Source organism: Topomyia yanbarensis, chromosome 1 (assembly GCF_030247195.1).
Source record: "Topomyia yanbarensis strain Yona2022 chromosome 1, ASM3024719v1, whole genome shotgun sequence".
Taxonomy (NCBI): Eukaryota; Metazoa; Arthropoda; class Insecta; order Diptera; family Culicidae; genus Topomyia; species Topomyia yanbarensis.
Genome location: NC_080670.1, coordinates 207,345,538 through 207,364,601, shown reverse-complemented (window position 1 = coordinate 207,364,601; position 19,064 = coordinate 207,345,538). Strand labels below are relative to the sequence as shown.

The window sequence follows — 19,064 nt, the reverse complement described above, 5'->3', positions numbered from 1 at the left end:
TGCATCCACTGACCTAGATGACATCACACGCGCAACCATTTGTGAGTGAGAAAGTGTCATCGTGTGATGTCATTGCTTGTGACTGAATATCCACTTGTTTTATTTCGATGTTGCTGCACAAATGAAGGAAGAGGAGTGGCTGGATATATTACCAACTCAACCACTTCTATCACACAAAGCTGCGGGAAGTGAGTGGTGAAGGAATCAGCGCGTAAGGAGTTTTGTAGCTGAACTTCTTATCTTTGACCTCATCCGTGACAAATTGTTTGGTGACTGGCTGGTTACAAGAATGGGTCGGATGTTCTCCCTTGCTTATCGCATTTACGGGTCATGACTGTGAATTCGTCCTAATCGGCATTTGCTTCCTCGATAGTGGCACAGTTTTTAAAGTTTTGTAGTTGCCATTGTTGCCTGAATTCCAACTACAAATTCGGCAATTGTTTGGGCATCAGGAGAAGTTATTACTGGCAGGTAGAAGTCCGTCCTTGATAAGTGTGAAGCGTTGTCTGCGGAATAGCATTACCTTGTGTTTTGTATTGTATGAGCAGTTAGAAAGGCCGCATTCTTACCATACAATTACCATTGAAGCAGCCCTGAATAAATGTTGAGATTCCATTTCCCACTCATTTTGAAACATGAAACTTTCCATATCCATATCGCAAATAAGTGCTGCCAGATCGTGCAGTAGTATCTCGATTTTGCCGCAATATACATGTACCAGAATATTAGTTATAACGCGGTTACCTTCAGCGACATGTTGTAGGTTATTATGCAAAATGATTGTATTTATCTGGGCTAATATATTTAACAAAAGCATTACTAAGTGTCTGATATGATGAAACTGGATTAAGGTGACGTACTAAGATCTGGAAGCTTTCGAAAAATGTTCTACCACCAATATTCAGTCTAATACCAAAAGACTTACAGTCAGTCTTCCCAAATGAACACCGTACACAATGTTCACTCTGGTTCTGTGCTCATATTGAACCCACATTTTGTGTACGAACTCGAACACGTTATTTCGTACTAAAACATGTGCACATGTTCATCTGCATAACCGAACCCCATGTACTTACATGGTGTGCGTACACCTCGTGTACACACAGGTTCGTGGCACCAGTTTTCCCTTTCTCACTGTCATCATCGCTAGCGTTGACTCTTTTTGCCTTGTACGAATCGTTCTCGTGTACGCACCCGGTGTACGTACACGGATGTTTGAACTAGAGTTTGCACATCGTTCGCTTGTGTTCGATGTTCGAGGCGAACCTGTACATCGAGACGAAGCATGTTTGAGGTTGAACGTGTGCACGAAATTTTGTACACAGGTACAAGCTTGTCAATGTTCATGGGAAGTCTGCTTACAGTCAATGACCACGTTATTTGATCCCAATTTTTGCTTTTTAGATGCGTACCGTTTGACAGCAAACGATCACCACTTCAAGAATTAAAGTGACAGTTTATTCAGACAGTCCAGGTACTCTTCTGTGTCGTCCGTTTCGCTGGCGTAGGCAGAAGTGTCGAACTATGAAATTATTACTCTAAGTTGAAAAATAAATGCATAATTGATTTCTGCTTTTCTGTTAGAGTGCTTAAACAAGGGTTATATCGTTGAATTATTTCTATTAATCGCCCCTTGACGGATTCAAGCGAATTTGTCATTGTTAGCGAACCATAAGTGCGGAGAGATAGACTTTTACCTAACGCCGTTTCTATCAGGTCACGACTGCTTAAGAAATTATTTGCATCGATTCTATCATGCGGCTTCACCCTACTGCTCGTAGTGCGATGATGTAGAGGAAACGCCGGAGCACGTAGTCATCGACTGCACCAGATTCGAGGAATTGCTAAACGAGTTTCTCGTTCCAAGTGCAGAGAATGTCGTACAAGAGATGCCCAATGAAGAATGGACGTGGAAAATCGTCGGTAGAATAGTAACTCAAGTGGAGCTAGTGATCAGAGCTAACACTTCGAACAATACCGGTTACCGTGGAGTAGGCCAGATCCACCACTTAGGATTAGCTCGAGTAGTTCACTTACAGGACGCCACGCTCTACCAAGAAGCGCCGGACCTACCTCGTCACCTTACCGAGTAGTTCATGACTACGCTAGATCCATCGCTAGGGACTAGATCGAGTAGATTGCGACGGAGCGGGGAGCTAAACATTGATATCACCGAGGTACTGTCAGTCGGAGTAGACTAGTTTTACCGCCGTGAAATATCCAAGTAGATCTCGACAACGCTGGGAACTACATAGCTCCAGGAAACGGGTATCGGTATCGGGTGAAATTCAGCCACCATGAAACTCTCAGTCGGAGTAGACTGGATTCACCGCCGGGTATGGTCCAAGTAGATCTCACCAAAGTTGGAAGCTAAATGGCTCACCGGGACGGTAGCAAAATGAGAGCTAAATAGCATACGGAAATTTAGCCACTGAGATTTTCCCAGTGGTGCTCGGAGCTAAGTGATGGAGATTGACAGAAGACAAAAGGAAAGTCGGGAGCTAAATAGCTCAAAAGCTTCATAGATAAAAACAAGACTGACGAGAATTTTTGTTCAAATATAGTTTTTACAGATTTAGGTTGATGTTGTTCGGTGAAAATTAACAAAAAAAAACTCTGTAGTTAACGTTTCAGCTTACTTATTCTTCAGCCATCCTCAGAAATTTAAGCCCGTCGCTTCACGCTCGCGGGACTGTTCAAATAACACACCAATTTAATTAAATAAGGACTGGTGGTATCCAACAGGGAAAAACGATCGGAAATGGTGAGTGAAGCAAAGCAATCGCGAGTTGCGAGTTCGAGTCTCGCCTCTGGGTGGGGAATTTTTTTTTCACATGATTGCTTAGCTTCACTCACCATTTCCGATCGTTTTTCCCCGTTGGATACCACCAGTCCTAAATAAGGTATTGGCACTTAAGCCAAAAGACCAAAAAAATTGAATTATTAGTTTAATTCGAACGGGCGTGTTTGCTCCCGTCATACCTCTGTTCACTGGGCAAGGGACCAGAAATCGACAGTCTTCATTAGCTCTGTCACCCACTGAAGTACGATGGGTAATGAACTAAAAATTAGACACCAGACAATTATAAAACCCGGGCCTTGGTATCTAGCGGGGAAATTAAATAGATCAAAATGTGTGTTGGGGTGATCAGCTGCCGTTGTGTGTGATTCCTCGCTTTGCAGGCAGGGTACGATCACCGTCGCCAGTGGGATAATCATATGTTCTTTCTGGGATGTCACCATACCCAGGGATAGCATAAGGGTTAGTGCATTGGGCCGGAGTTTCAAAGGTTGCGAGTTCGAGTCTCGCCTCTGGGTGGGGAATTTTTTTTCACATGATTGCTTAGCTTCACTCACCATTTCCGATCGTTTTTCCCCGTTGGATACCACCAGTCCTAAATAAGGTATTGGCACTTAAGCCAAAAGACCAAAAAAATTGAATTATTAGTTTAATTAAATAAGTTTTTTGGGCGAAGCTGAAGTGTAGGATGTTTTCGAACAATTCTCTGGCGGAAATCGAAAAGGAACTTTTAATCACGCGACCATAGCGTTGACGAATATGCCAACATCTTTCTTTTCAATGGCAATGGCCAAAATTGCGGCCAACTACCACAGAGACTGGAGTTAACTTTGTGCTAGAACTGGCTGAACGCATCCGCACCACTCAAACTCCAGGATTTTGGGCTGCATCATTGTATAGTTAATGGGATACGCCTTAATGGACACGCGGAATGACTTTACTGATATGTCTACCTTCTCATCTCGAACAAAGCGCAGACATTTAACGTTCTAAATTACAGCTCCCATGGGTCACACTTTCTCATATCCCCTCCCCCTAAAAGTGTCACGTAATTTATTATTGGTCCCTTTGTAATAACAGAATTTTCTAATGGGAATTAAATTTTCTATTCCTAATTCTCGAAGCCAAAGAGAACGATGCACCAACACTACACCGTGGATAATACTGAGTTACTCATAGAGTATCTTGAAAACTTCGGAGGAATCAGTTAATTTGGGCGAGCATCCGCTTCATGCAATGAAACATGCATATCAGCGAAAGTAGTCCATTACCACCCTATTACACAATGTTGTTTATAGCATTGAAAAAGCATGTTCGCAAAAGCAATCAAGTCGTCGTTTTCGAGTCAATTTGGAAAGAGATACGAGGGGTATGGTTTCGTATGCAAAGAACTGAATACACGCAATGCTTAGCAACCGATTTCTGTGTTAATCATTAGGGCAAGTAAATATTAAGAAACTGTGTGTCTGCGGATGGCCTCAAGGTGATATGCTGTCACCACTTTTGTGTGTCCCCGATTTCCGTCATAAGTTTTGTTGATGATTGTCATATCACCGTTGTTTGCATTAACACACTTTCTACTTGATGAAGCAAGGTGTGACTTCATGACCAAATGTATTCTAGATTTCCAGGTTACTTGATCTTGAGACTTCAGTCTCCAATCTCCTTGAACGCAGATGTCTACCTCTGTTGCACACAGTCAGCGAGTGTGAAATTATTGTCAGGTAGTCTGAGGAACATAACTTCAGCTAGTCTCGCTTCCACCATTCGCGCACTGTATGTCTGCCAGATTTTATCAGTCTTTCAATGTTTGTAAACTTGGTACAGCGTCTGCGCCATTCTTCATTTTTTTTTTGCTGTGGCACCCAGTAGTGAGTATAAAATTGTTCTCTGAAATACACCGCAACGCCTATGTCTCTTGGCCGTACAGAAAAACAGGGAGTATCAGTGATTTGTATAGAGCAAGATTTAGGCACGTCTGTAAGCTACGGACCACTAGCTTACAACATAAAGCATAGAAAGTCCTATTCGCTGCCGCAACACGTCTTTTTTCCTCGCAGCTAACATCGCTTTCATATGTCACTAGAGTTCCAAGGTCAGGAATCAGAATATATTGGTTGGATTGACACGTTCCAAGATACATACTGTCGTCGACAAGCTTCTACTCTATCCCATCGACTTGCACACTGGAACAAAAACCGTTCATTCTCTACCAGCAGCCTTTGTATTTTATCTTGTCAGAGTTTATAGCCTATCCGATTATCGCATCCTCCCTTTTGAAAGGCACAAATACCTCTTCCACTGCTCTGCGATCGACGAAGATGGAACGGTACTGTTTGAATCTTCGTATCGTTCTTTCGAGTGCTATGTTAAACAATAGATTAAAGAGTATATTGCCGACATAATTTGCATGATGGCTCCGTTAACGACGTTTCACGTGTTTTCATCTCGACGCACTCTGTGGATGATGTTATTTGAGCTGCTGTCTTCACCTTTGATGGCAAGCTTCGCATAGCTTCGCCGGATCGTGAGAAGTCCCAAAACAACGTACTCCAGTGTCTCGTCTTCTTCGCAGGGAACCAACCGGACAACCGTACCAGAGTATTGAAGTGGATACGCTCGCCAGAAGTCCTTTTCACCGAATTATTCTGAGAAACATTTCTAAACGATATCTGCGAAAAGTTTGAATATTTATCATGAAATAGCTGAACTATAGTTTATAATGTAACCACTTGTTTTTACACGTACATTAATATTCGATTTTCAAACTGTACCCCCACATCACAAATAATGAAGTAGTTCTACGCCGAAAATGGAAAATTTTCGAAATTCTGTCGTAAAAATTATTCAAAACTTTTGAAATCTGGCAACCCTAATCATAAAAGACAATTATTGTTAGACTGAGTCCGTTGATTTTGATAATTCATTTGGATCCAAAACTCAGCTTCCGTTTTCCTTTTTCACTGAAATTTTCCAGTTTCAGGCCCCCCCCCCCTAAGCAAAACCACCCGAAGACGGCCCTGTCTACCCCACATGGTCCACTGTTTGCGAGGACTGGGAGGTAGGCAGGCAGGCAAGCCGTACTTAAAATCATTTACCACTTCAGGCTAGGGAGGGGACTATTCAACAGTCCCGCTTTTATTGCTTGATGCAGCATCTGGAGAAGCAAGTAAAAAGGAGAGTAAAATTTATCGCGTGTAATGTAACTGTTAAGCCGCGGTCGCTCTAACTCTGGACTGGACTGACTGACGGTCGGACGAGCGAACTCGAGACAGAAGAAGACGGATGTTCTGGTTAAAGAATAAACAGCTTTAGGGTATCGTCGTGAAACAACGCGTCCCAACTCCACGAAAGCGGATTGGAACGGGGGGGGGCGGAACTAATTCAATCCGATTCGAGCTGCGATCGGATCTTCCGTAGGGTGACGATCGATTTTCTTCTGCGAACAATGGGTAATTGTGTTTTTCGCGGGTACTTCCTTTCGCTATGCTCTTTTTGAACCCCATGCGCTGTGTTTACAAAGCAGAAAAAGCCGCTTGTGAACCTGCTGATGGCATGAGATTGATTAGATGTTCAGGTTATCCGCGAACATTGTTTGTTTAGAAAACTTTCTTCTCGCAAACGATGGTCGACGACGGAAGAATAAAAAAACGACTCTATTTTACCGACGTCAGTCGGTTTTCTTCACCACCGAATTGAGTTTTAAAATGCGATGGCCTACTGCGGCTACGTGCCGTTCTCGATATTTCAAAACAATTAACCACACCCGATAACAATAATTACAAATTTAATTCTCGTAAATAAGGTTTGCCTTGCTTCTTTCGTTAGTCGTTCTTGTGATGGTTGTATGTGTGAATTGGTAACGCGGTGGTACAAGTTGCTTCCACTTTTTTTACGATCATTGCTGCTATGCCTGTTGCCTGCTAGTGCCAGTGCCGGCCCCGACGATGGAGCAAACTACCGTTAAGGGGCGGTATCCCGTATCCGAATGGAATCACGTTCACGTAATAAATCGCAACGAGCTGTGTTGTTCTGTTAAGTGCACTGTATGTTATGTGCTTGCTTGCTGGATGATGCAGCTAGCAACAGACAATAAGTGAAAACCGACTCGGAACAGGTTGGTCGGTTGGTCTTAGTATGTTTGCTCAGCTGTAGAAAAAAAAACTTCTCACACGTGGCCGTCATGTGAAGATTTAAATCACTCAGCTTGGAGATGATCATTTGGTTGGGATTAGATTGGAGAGATTTTTAACCGAGTTCGAAGAAGAAAACGGGAAGATTGGGCATAATTCAACGGAAAAACGGCACTGCCTACTATGATTTGATTTGATTCGAAGTTCCGTTCGATGGGCAAGGCATCGATTGCAATCCATTTTTGATAGTTTCGGTCTTGGACGGCGTAAGGTGAAGCATAAATCAACAAATTAATTATTTCGAACGTGATTATTTGCCCTTACCATCTTTTCTCACAGATTCAGTCATCTTTTCAACTTCAACTTTTGGAAGATTGCTTTAATACAAAATCCAACTCGCTTACGGAAGGACTTCTGTGTTTTTAGAGAAGAAGAGCGAAGTTTGGCTCAATTTTATTGATATTCTCTTGAAGAAGCTTCAACACTACGGCCTGTCACCAAAAATGGAAAATAAAATGAAATAGATCAAATGTGTTGGGTGGCAGCTGCGGTTGTGTTTGATCTCGCTTTAGAGACAGGGTATGATCATAAGATAGCATAAGGGTTTGTGCGTAGGGCCGTAGTCCCAAGGGTTGCAGGGTCGAATGTTGCCTCTGGGGGAATTTTTTTAACATTATTGCTTTCGCTTAACTCACCATTTCGACCTGCTTTCCCCGCTGGATACCGCCAAAAAGTCAATTTTTTTGTTCAACTTACTATCTGAAAACCAGATGCATGCTTTGTCTGGCGATTTGATTTCAGATTAAGTTCCGTAATCCTTTCACAAGGTTTATATTTAATCCCCCTTCTCTAAAATCTTTACGTTCTAGGAACAATTTGGTCACCGTGACTGTTTGCTAAATTCCAGACCAGTGATCGTTGTGCAGAAATTCGATCCGAAAGGAGCGTGTGATCCCTGGAAACCTCAGAATGTTCGTGTATGAACAGTAGACTGTCAAGAAAAAAAACGAATCTTAGAAAACTCTGAGACGTGGCCCAGTCCCAACAGTGTCTTGTTGCATATGTAACCAGTTCTAAACCTATGATTAACCGGTCTGGAGAAAAAGAGACGAAACTAGCTTAAACACTTCACAATGATAGAATCGACCGGGGGGAAGAGGACTCCTGGTTTTTCTTTGGTGAAGGCCCAACGACAGTAGTTGTACAGTGCCAATTTCCCGGAAATGTTGCCAGTACCGACAACTGGTCTTGCCGTTGGGGATGGTGTACTTTTTCAACGAATCGAGTTCGGTGTCAGTATACAAGCAATCACAGTTTGGATACAACTGTCACAAAAAATCACGCTGGTGTCGATCTACGTCCCTTCCAGTACTCAATAGTGTCAAGAAAAGTTCGGTGCTTGTACTCGTCGATTTCAACGCTCACCATATTTAATGGGGTTCCAATAAATTACCACATTAGGCCAATTTTTCGCTGAAAAAAAAACGTTGTCGGAAGGACTAGCGATCCTTAACAACGGATCGCATACTCGAGTTGATCCAGCTTCCAGTACCAGGTCAGCAATCGACCTCGCAGTCTGCTCCGAATGTGTGGCCTAAATGTTCATTTGGTAAACGCTCCCCTGGACATCCACAACAGTGACCGATTCCCCGTAGTCGTTTCAATACCGGAATTGTAACACGTTTCAGCGAAAACGTGACATTAGATTGACGATCAAGCGGACTAGATAGCTTACGGACGACGTACTGCCAGTGCTATACGACCGGGTGTTGAAATTTCCATCGATCGTTTGATCACTGCAACAAACACTGCACTACCGTTGAAGTCATAAGGCCTAGGGCTGTTCCATGATGGTATCCAAAAGTAAAAGCAGCCATTAAAGAACGAAGAAAACATTCAGAACTCTGATACGATCATCACAAAGCTTGCAAGGATCGCAGGTGTAAGTTGCAAAGTCAGTTCCCAAATTCGGTGTTTTCGGTGAAAACTGTCGTGTTGGAACTATTTAACAGACCATGGCGTAGGGAAGTATACTCGCCCATCCTACTGGCGAACTGGAATCATCGTACCGATTCCAAGGCCAAACCCGAGTTACGCGATTCCGTCCAATCTGCAACTTTTCAGAGCGATTGCATAGTCTTTCTATATGAGAATGGCAGACACCTTCAAGTTTTTACCAACCGACGCCATTATGCCAAAGGTCCATTATGTCTAGCGTATTTATGTCTAAGGGAGTACACCCAAACTGATCCTACCAGGGGTGCTAAGAAAAACCGTAGACGCCTTTTTAGCAACGAATTGCATATGGGTGTGGCTTACGCGACAATTTATTGACATACCGTAAGGTGCTCTAGACCGTTCGACTGGTTTTGGACCAGGATAAGACTTGTTTGCATCATCCCACCATTCACAGCGCGACGGAGCATGACTCTACATTACTACAAGTTCTGGCAAATTTGATTACACTGCGATGTACGCGACATTTTCTAACATAATTGACGAAAGTTAGCACAGATTTCTAAAAAAAAACGCTTGGTCACTTCGAACTTGATGACGTACAACAGTTCTCTAGTTCCAGCAGTCAAGAAGTGTAGACATGTGGATGCAAGTGAATATTTTGATTTCGTGAAACCTTTCGACAAGGTTCTCCAAAAGTGCAACGAATAGGATTTCCTCCATGGGTGACCAGCTGACCGCAATCTTACCTCTCTGAACGATCTGCTTTTGAAAGAATTGACACCACGTGTTCAAGCGTGAAACGCCGACCGGAGTTCCTCGAGGAAGTCACCTAGAGCTACTTATCTTTCTTTGATTCATTAACGATACTCTGCTTTCGTACCAAGTCTGGAAAACAACCAAGTTTTGAGCGCTCGACAATTCTAAGGCGTTGCGAGTATACCCTTCAGGCCTGTGCTAACGAGAGGGTGGATGTCTTCGGTGACTTAGGAGAGTTATTCGACGGAAAACTTCGTTTCGCTTACCAAATTACAGCAACAAAGGCGATGACTTTCGCAACTTTGGGCTTTCCGAAAATGAAAAACTGTCGATTCCGTGGATTTTTACGCACTAAAATCTATATACTGCGCACTGGTTCGTAGCCTCTCGGATTAAGCGGTACGCGTATGGATGCCATACAACGCCATTCAAAGCAATTGGTTGAAGTGCGTTCATAGAAGCTTCGATTTGCTCTCAGAAAACTACCTTGGAATGACTCTATCCGTCTTCTGCCAATATGTTGTCGAACAATATTGACTGTCCCTACATTCGTTCGAAGATTAACTAGTTTGTTCCTCCTTGCAGCATAAGGAATAGTCCGCTTCCTTGGAACCGTACATCATACGCCAGAATAATACGGTAGATTATTCAATGCAAATTCACTGATACGTGATCGCACTCTTCAACTCATAACTCCGGTACCAGAAATCCAATGCAAGCGAAATTCGAAATATCGGTTATCAGTATCGCGTCAGCCGTTCCAGAGAAAGATGTGTGTATATAATTCAGGGTTTTAGTCTGTTCCGTTTCCGTCGGAGGCCATAATTGTCGAAGGGGGTTTGGACGTCATAGAGCCAGATTCACACATCAATTTAGAAAAGAGTTTATTAATTTTGTTTCAATCCTTTTCTTTTACAACATACGAATGGTAAATAAACAAAACAATTTTGTTTCATACGCTCAGGTTTTTTACTCGGTTTTTGGGCGCGGTATTTCTTCCGCGAGATTTTTACGCGGATGTTTGAATTTACGCGGTATCCATTAACGAGGTTTCCATCAACGCGGATTCCCAAATTCAGGCGGTCTTCATTTACGCGGATTTTAAAATTTATGCGGTTTTCATTTACACGGCCTGTATCCCGTAAAAAACCTGAATGAATAGATTGCAAGATGATACCGATTAATGTGGGAATTTCACTCTTGAACCCAAAACTCTGGAACCAGAGCTCCGATCCAAATTAAATTCAATAGCAGCCTATGGCGATATTGGTTTTTTCATTAATTGAACCTTATATTGTAGAAATTGGCGCATCCATTTCTGAGAAAAGCGAGCGACCTGGGCGAGATATACACGAGGCTGCAGCTAAGGAAGGTACAGAAGAACACAAGGCGCTGGAGGTGGGCAAAGTTATGATTGGACTGTCAAGAAGTGTTTAAGCTCTGGAGACTTGGCAGGAGCTTGCGTCGCGAGACTGGTCATCTTGCGAGAGACTGCACGCAGATTCATGATTTGTCTTCAAGATGACGGATGACTTCAAATGCCAAGAGGGCGATTGCAGACCAACCGTAATGGAGATGACACCGCACAGAAATTGTTGTGGCAGTTTACGACAGAAATTATGCGTGACTTCGCTTTGATTGCAGAGCCGTATCAAGTCCCACCTGACAACGGTAGGCGGATAGAACGGGAACGGAAAGGTACAAGTTATGGGCAGATTCCCCATTTAAGAAGTGGTAGAACGTTCATACGAAGGCTTCGAAATCGTCAAAATCAACGGCGCCTTCATGTATAGCTGTTACACACCTCCCCGGCGAACAGTGGAACAGTTTGGCCTAATGCTGGAGCAGTTAACCGAGCAGTTGATCGCTCGAAAGCCATTCGTTATTGGTGGTGTTTTCAATGTCTGGGCTGTGAAGTGGGCAGTAGAGTAACCAACATCAGAGGGTGTATCCTGCAGGTAGCTCTCACGAAGTTAGACATTACAATTGTTCCGTTAGCACTTTTCGAAGAGACGGGCGAGAGTCTATCATCGACGTCACGTTCTGAAGTCCTTCACAGACGGCGAACATGAACTGGAGAGTGTGCTAGAAGTATACCCATAGCGACTACCAGACCATTCGCTACCGTATGGTCTAATGGAACCCTGGTGTTGCACGGAGAAGGATGACCGGCGAGTGAAAGTGAACATGAAATTCTTCAACATAGAGTTCTTCGTTGAGACACTTCGTCCGGACCGCGAGACCGAGAATGTTGATGTGGCTGATCTACCAAGAAGGATTGGGACGCCACAATGCCGCGAAAACTGGAACCACGTAGTAGACGGCATCCATCTTACTATTGGAATGAGACATTGAGTGTTCTACGCGCGGCTTGTCTCAGAGCCAGAGGGCGGACTCAGAGAGCAGTATCGGAGTAAGGTAGAGAAAAGCGCAAGGCGGCGTTTCGAGAAGCTTGAGCCGCCTTAGAATGGGAAATCAAGCCTATCAAGGCACATTACCACAAGGAGCTGTGCCGGGAGGTAGACGCTAATCCCTGGGGGACGCGTAACGAGTCGTGCTGGCGATGAGGAAGGGCCCGTCGACGCCAGCAGAAATGTACCCGGGTAAGCTGAAGATCATCGTTGAAGGTCTCTTCATAAAGCATGATCCATCTACCTGGCCACACCAACACCGTACGACGAAGAAGAAGAAGAAGAAGCAAACACGGCCGATCGGCAAGTGACTAACGATGAACTAGCAGAAGTGTCGATGCGATTAAAATCAAAGAAAACTTCCAGTCCGGCCGAAATGCCAAACGTGGCACTGAGAGCTGCAATCCTGGCATATCCGGACATGTTCAGAATAGGTTCTGCAGAAGTGTTTAGATGAAGGCAGCTTCCCCGAAATGTGGAAGGTACAGAAGTTGGTGTTGCTATCAAAGCCAAGGACGCCACCGGGTGATCACTGCTAGATACGCTAGGAAAACTCCTGGAAAGCATCATCCTTAACAGGCTGACAAAACTAACGGAGGGTGTCCGAGGGCTGTCCAAGATGCAGTTCGGATTTCGCAAAGGAATATCAACAGTGGAGGCAACTCGGACAGTGTTAGAGAATGTCGAGAAGGTATCTAAACAGAGCTCTGGCTGGAATTCTGGCTAGCTGATTCCACCACTTTTCATTCGACCAATGTGTCGTCGCTGATAACTGCTTCCTTCAACTTCAGTTTCCGCTTCATTCTCACCTCTATTCCGTTGTATTGGACGGAACTGGGGACATTTCGATGGACTCAGCTCTCCTGGAATGAACTAGACTCCATTGTCGTTGTAGCACATCTTCGCTGTAATGGCTGCTGGCTAGGATAGGACTTAATAAAGGGTAGAAATGATTTGTGGAGGCATTTCCTTTCGCTTACTTTCGATTTAGTCTTATCCGTCGAAAAAGCTGGTTTTCTCGCCACAGGAACAGATCCCTTGCCAAATCATATTTTTTCTCGACTCTTTCCGCAAGCTTTGAAGAATTTGAACCCTGAAATGTTTTTGATGTCGACCTTCGCATAGGCTCATCGAGAGAAGTTTCTTCTGAAACTGGTCGTCTAACTTATGGACCCAGGTTTTGACCACTGTTCGTTGTTTGAAGCTTAGTTTGGTTTGTTTACTTGCTAGCAAGCATTAGTAGCCTTCGTCAGGGACAGATTTACCGAATAAACTTCAACCGCGGGTGATGATAAACGGTTCCCCATCCCGATACGTACGCTTCTTTTAGGGTAATACAGCAGAGTTGCCAGCTCTCGACTTGAAGCCGTTGAATTTTGAAAGTAACTGTGCTCAATTTAATTTCTTTTTTTTCTGCATGGTGAATATCTTAAAACCACAATGTCATTCAGCGGAATAGAATACAAAGCTTCTCATCTGAGAGATTTACGAACTCGTCCTTAGCCCCGGTACACGTTCTAGACGTGCTTCCTCGTAGCTCTGTGTATCATGATATCGCTTACAAATGGAATCGATCAAGTTCATATGTTTTGTATTTCCATATTTGGCCACTTTGGCAGTAAGATATTCCATAATTGCTGACAGGTAGACGGATGCTCGGCGTAATGACCCTTTCTCAGCAAACGATGGATTCGGCAGACAGGAAACTAGAGCCCGGCATGTACCGAGCGTGATTTGGGTTTTTGCTTAACCTTTCCTCCGTTACCGCGTCCAGACGTAGCGAGCGTATGTGTGGTGTAGTCAGCACAAGTGTAATACACAAATGATGCCACACTCGCATCGTACTTGATTCAGTTTTCGTTCGAGGCCAAAGGGGCTGGCCATCGAACGAAAAGAAAATGAACGCTCGCGTCCCTCGCACACTATATTCTGATTTGGTCACTAGAGCGGAATATTTCTTGTTTGATGTTACCCTGCTTGAATGAAAGAAACCTTGACGAATTATTTTCAGAATCGTCAAGTCTGTAGTTTGCTTAGCATTCGCCGTGACTATGACTAACCTCAGGGGCCATGGGGGCTCTGCTTCAAAATTTCAGGAAAATATAGGAGTGATAGTTTTTGAACGTTAAGAACCGACATTGTACTGAACGGACTTGCATAATTTTTACATCAATCGGTCCGAAAAATGTTCAGAAATTTTCTGTTAAATTACGAAGTACGTGTGAGTTGTATAAATAACCCAAAAACTGGTTTTCGAAAAAAAAACTTTTGGGAGCGGAAAAATCAAAATCTTCTAGTCTATTTCAGGCACAGCCATCAATATGACGCACCAACCGAATGCTGCTATTTTGTAAACTTAGAAATATAAGATCGTATATTTGTATATTGTAAATTTGTCTGTATTGTCATTCAAAGCTAGGTGTTAGACGGCGACGCAGCATCTGTTAAAGGGTCGGTTTAGCGAGGTGATAATTATAAACATTTGGACAGATACTGAATTTGGATTGTATTGTTCCATGCAAGTATCAGACGCCAATTGGAAACATTTTGTACCTGACAACAGCCCTTAACAGAGTTAGAAACACAATCTAAAGATTTTTTTTAAATCATTCCTTCACATTTATGTTCGAATGTTAAAAGCCAAACACCGAAAAAGAAACAATTTCCAAAATATCCAACCGCAGCTCGTTTGTGATTGGCTGTCGCCAATTTCATGAAACCTCTAGCCGCAATTCCTGAACTGAATATTTGAGCAGTCAGTTGAGGGTAGCTGTTTGAAGGAGACCAACGGAGCATTTAATCAGGAGACTGTAAAATAACCTGTCTAACTTACTGGGAACACAATTGTTGTGAGCTATGATATGGCTGCTAAATTGTGTGATTACGTTGAAGTTCATTTGAATTGAATTACCAGCACAGCATATCGACAAACGATGATTTTGACTAGGTTTTTATCAAAAACTACATATCAAGAAGACTGACTCGGAAAATTTGAAAATCTTTTCCTTCGCCAACTATGTTCCTTCTTTTCAATCTGCAACATTCTTGGAAGATATTGTTTGAATGTTATTGATGAAAAGCGCAAAGTGTGGCGATACTGGATGACGCATATTCGTTTGGTTATGCCTGTATTAGAAACAGAAAGAAATGAAAATGTACATGACACGACGACGACTGACAACGTTGTGAACCCTAATCAGGTCTTCTTTTTGTTATCACGGGCAGCGTTTCTTGCCAGCTTCAATACTTCGGTGGCAAGATATTCCATCACTGCTGCCAGGTAAACGGGTGCTCCGGCACCGACACGCTCGGCGTAGTGACCCTTTCTCGGCAAACGATGGATTCGACCGACAGGAAACTAGAGACCGGCACGAACCGAGCGTGATTTTATTTGATATTACATCATACGGACTACCCCTAGATTCACTTGAATTGCTAATTCTGTTCTTAAAAATAGATTTTGTTATGTCGAAGTCAACGGCAAAATAAACATTATTGAATGATTCGGCATCGGTTCTCGTAATCAGGTAGATGGCGCGGATCCCTCCATGGAAGCTTCCTCGATGGTTGGTTGGTATGGTTGCGCAGCAGACGACTAGGAACACTGATGTTTAAAGCTTGCAACAACATCGAGCAATTTGTGTTGCCTACCAATAAATCGAATACCAGCAGTCGTTGGAAGTTGATTGGTCGAGAAATCAATGTTTGAATGTCAATGATTCGGCATCGGTGGCGCGGATCCCTCCATGGAAGCTTCCTCGAGGCGTAACAAAGAAAGCTTTTCTGAGCCCTTTCAATTCGAAGCGACAGTGTGAATTGGAATGGAGTCCAGACAGGAGCTGCGTATTCTAATATGCTTTGTTCTAAAGAACAGAAAAGGTACCTTTAATGTGTATATATCGTTAAATTGAGACGGATGAATCCCACTACTTCAGCGGATGTCAGCAATATATGATCATTGAAGCGCATCATGTTGATGAATTTTACTCCTAGATCGCAGATGGTTTAAACGCAGTTTAAATGAAGGCACAGATCATTCACAAACAGTATAAAGACGAGCGGTCCCAGTATGCGGCCTTGGGAAACTCCAGAAGCTAGTTTGAAATATTCAGTCTAACATGCACGGAACGATCCGTCAGGTATGAATGCAGCCCAAGAAGGAAATCCGAGTCGTCTCAGCTTCTCAATGGCTAGATCATGTGGAACTTTGTCGAATGCTTTTGAGAAATCTATGTAAATCGCATCAACTTGCGCCATTTTTCGATCTCATGCATATGTTTGTTCACAAAATACATGATTAGTCGTTGTCGAGCGTTGCTTCACAAAACCATGCTGAAACTCAGAGATGATTGGTTGTGATGCGCGATACAAGGCCTTGTGAACTATGACTTCAAAAGCGTTTGCGATGCAGCTTAGGATGGAAATTCCACGAAAATTTTCTACGTTTTGAATATCTCCTGTTTTGTGGATTGGAATGACGAAAGCCGTTTTCCAGGCTACCGGTTTTTCGGATTTAGTTACAAAATTGTTTTCCAAGCAGATAATGCCAAAAAAAATTTTTTTTTCATTCAGTACAACAACAAATATTCGCGTTCAAAAAAACGATTGAAATTCCAGCCGAATATTTTGAAACGGAACTCCTATATTGAAACGTTAGAAGCATTAAAAGATTTAAAAGCTTAACTATAAATCATAAAGCATTTGGGAAACGGGTTTCAAGATTTTCGTCTTTTTCTAGTACATGAGAGCTAGCGAACGCACTTGTCATAAAAGACGCTATTGTAATTCCTCGCATTTGGATTAGAAGAGAATGGAAAAAGTCTACGAGAAGGAAGTTGTTTCTTCTAAACGAAAATTTCATTGTCCTAAAAAGGACAAGGATAATTATTTTGGCACGTTCCTACAACCAATTGGATGTCTTTCGGCATGTGTTCCTTGCACGTTATCTTCAAAACAAAACAAATAAAAGCAAACAAATCGGGCCTCACTGGTTTCTTATGGGGCTACTACAGCTGAAAGGAATCAGTTGCTCAGTCCTCTTAGATTTATGAACCGATTTGTACCTGGATAGCTCCGCGCACTGGTTTTGCACTTTGGAACTGCTCCCAAGTGCAAACCAATGAACTCCACTGCACCGGCGTGCTAGCATCGAAAATGATGAATGGATAGCGACGAATGTCTCACCACAGGTTGACGATTTGTGGCCGGTATCAATGCTTATCCGTGTCTGGGGAAGACACGACGACGGATAAACGAATGATGAAAAATTCAAACATGTCATGCCTTATAATCGTTGCGTGGTTTAACGTTGTAAAAAGGACTCCACTACCGATCACAATATTTTCCGCTACGCCTACTACGATAACGTCCTACAATTTAAAGTTTTATATCGACTGTAGATTTTTACTGGGGCTGAGATCTCTCTTCCATGGACATATTCTTTCCCCTATCATGTAAACATGAATCACTCAGCAGTCGGTGCGTTGTTCCGAATATTTGAATTTAAAATTCCTGACGGTCTCGAAGCAAAAACAGATGTTTACCATCCAACGAATTACGCAGTGTCTGCGAATAATAATAATAATAATAAAAAAAGAAAACCCATCGCAAACGGGGAGACGACTAGGGAAGACAGACCAGTACAATCAAACTCAATTAAAAGTTAACCTCGAGCTGCTGCTGGGTCGGTCGCCATGACACCCGTGTCGGTAGGTCCGGTGCTGATATCGAATTTATTCGTTTGACATTTGACTTCATCTTTTTCCCATTGTACGAATGAGCAAAACAGTAGTATGAGGAATCAAAATTACATTAGTCCCCCCCCTCCCTCACATTCGCGGTGATTGTGAATAGATCAGCTCCACGCACGGCCACGGGAATGGGAACAAAAACCATAGAAACGTGAAACTATGAAGACACTAAAAATAACACAATTCCGAAGCGTATGTTTGTCATTATGACGACCGGTCGACGACGCGTCCATGGAGAATTGCTGTTATTTCGGCCAAAATGGATAGTGAGTGAGTGAATTCTACATGTACATCATTGGTCCGTGTCCGAGAAGGACACTGACACTGGTAAACATGTAAATAAATCAAACCGAAGCTAGCTAGCTAGCAAGGGCCACAATCAACCAAAGCGCGCTAAGTGGTGACCTTCGACTGATTTGGCATTGGCAGTATTCATCATGGCGGTTGTCAAGGAGTGGTTGCTAGCGAAGCGAAAATGGGTGAATCAAGTGTTTTGATGTATAGAAGTTCGCAAGGCCTACTTCAATCGAAATATTAAATTTTATTTTCGCACAAGTTGTTGAAGGAGGTGATGTCATTTTCTCATCGTGATCATCATCATCATCATCGTCTTTATTATTGCTCAACATACACGCCAATTTTCTCGGCGCAATTTCTTCCTCTCAACGACGACGCCACCCTGTGCTAGTATAAACAAACGACTTATAAATACATACGGATCCGTATCTGATGTGCAAACTACTTACTTCGCTACATTCCCCCTCCTCCTTCGGAAGGGGGAGTGGTTGGTCAGTACTGGACTGACCAGGCGGCAGTTGTTTTCCGCTTCATCGCTATCCGTAACCGGTGTGGTACACGTGCGTACACACCTAATAAGCGCACGCTTCATCCCGACCGGTACCCAGCAGTAGGCGTCAGGGTGATACTAGGGTACGGTCGGATATTGTCGTCTTTGTTTCCTTTTTTTCAACCAGTTCGAATCAAGAGCATAATTTTCTTCGTTCCAGCAAATCTACCGGAATGTCTATTTTTACTTTGTTTATTTTTCTTCTCAGTTTTTTTTATCTCCTTCCCAAAAAAAATTATATCTCACGGTCGGTCGCTCGGTCAGTGGTCTGGCTTTGGTTCCAGGGGCGGCTGCTGCGGAAGCGACCCCCGTAACAAATGAACTAGCAAAGAAAACGCAGCCGGTGAAGTGATTTTCCAACGGAGCATTAAGAGTGGACCAGTAGTGTGCTGGGAGTCGCATCGGAAT

General features: G+C 43.2%; 1 protein-coding gene across 1 annotated transcript in view; it reads left to right on the top strand.

Moving 5' to 3' along the window:
• The window catches only part of LOC131689763 (uncharacterized membrane protein DDB_G0293934-like), a 207,653-nt gene that overhangs the window by 147,537 nt on the left and 41,052 nt on the right, over nucleotides 1-19,064 (top strand). The window lies entirely within an intron of this gene.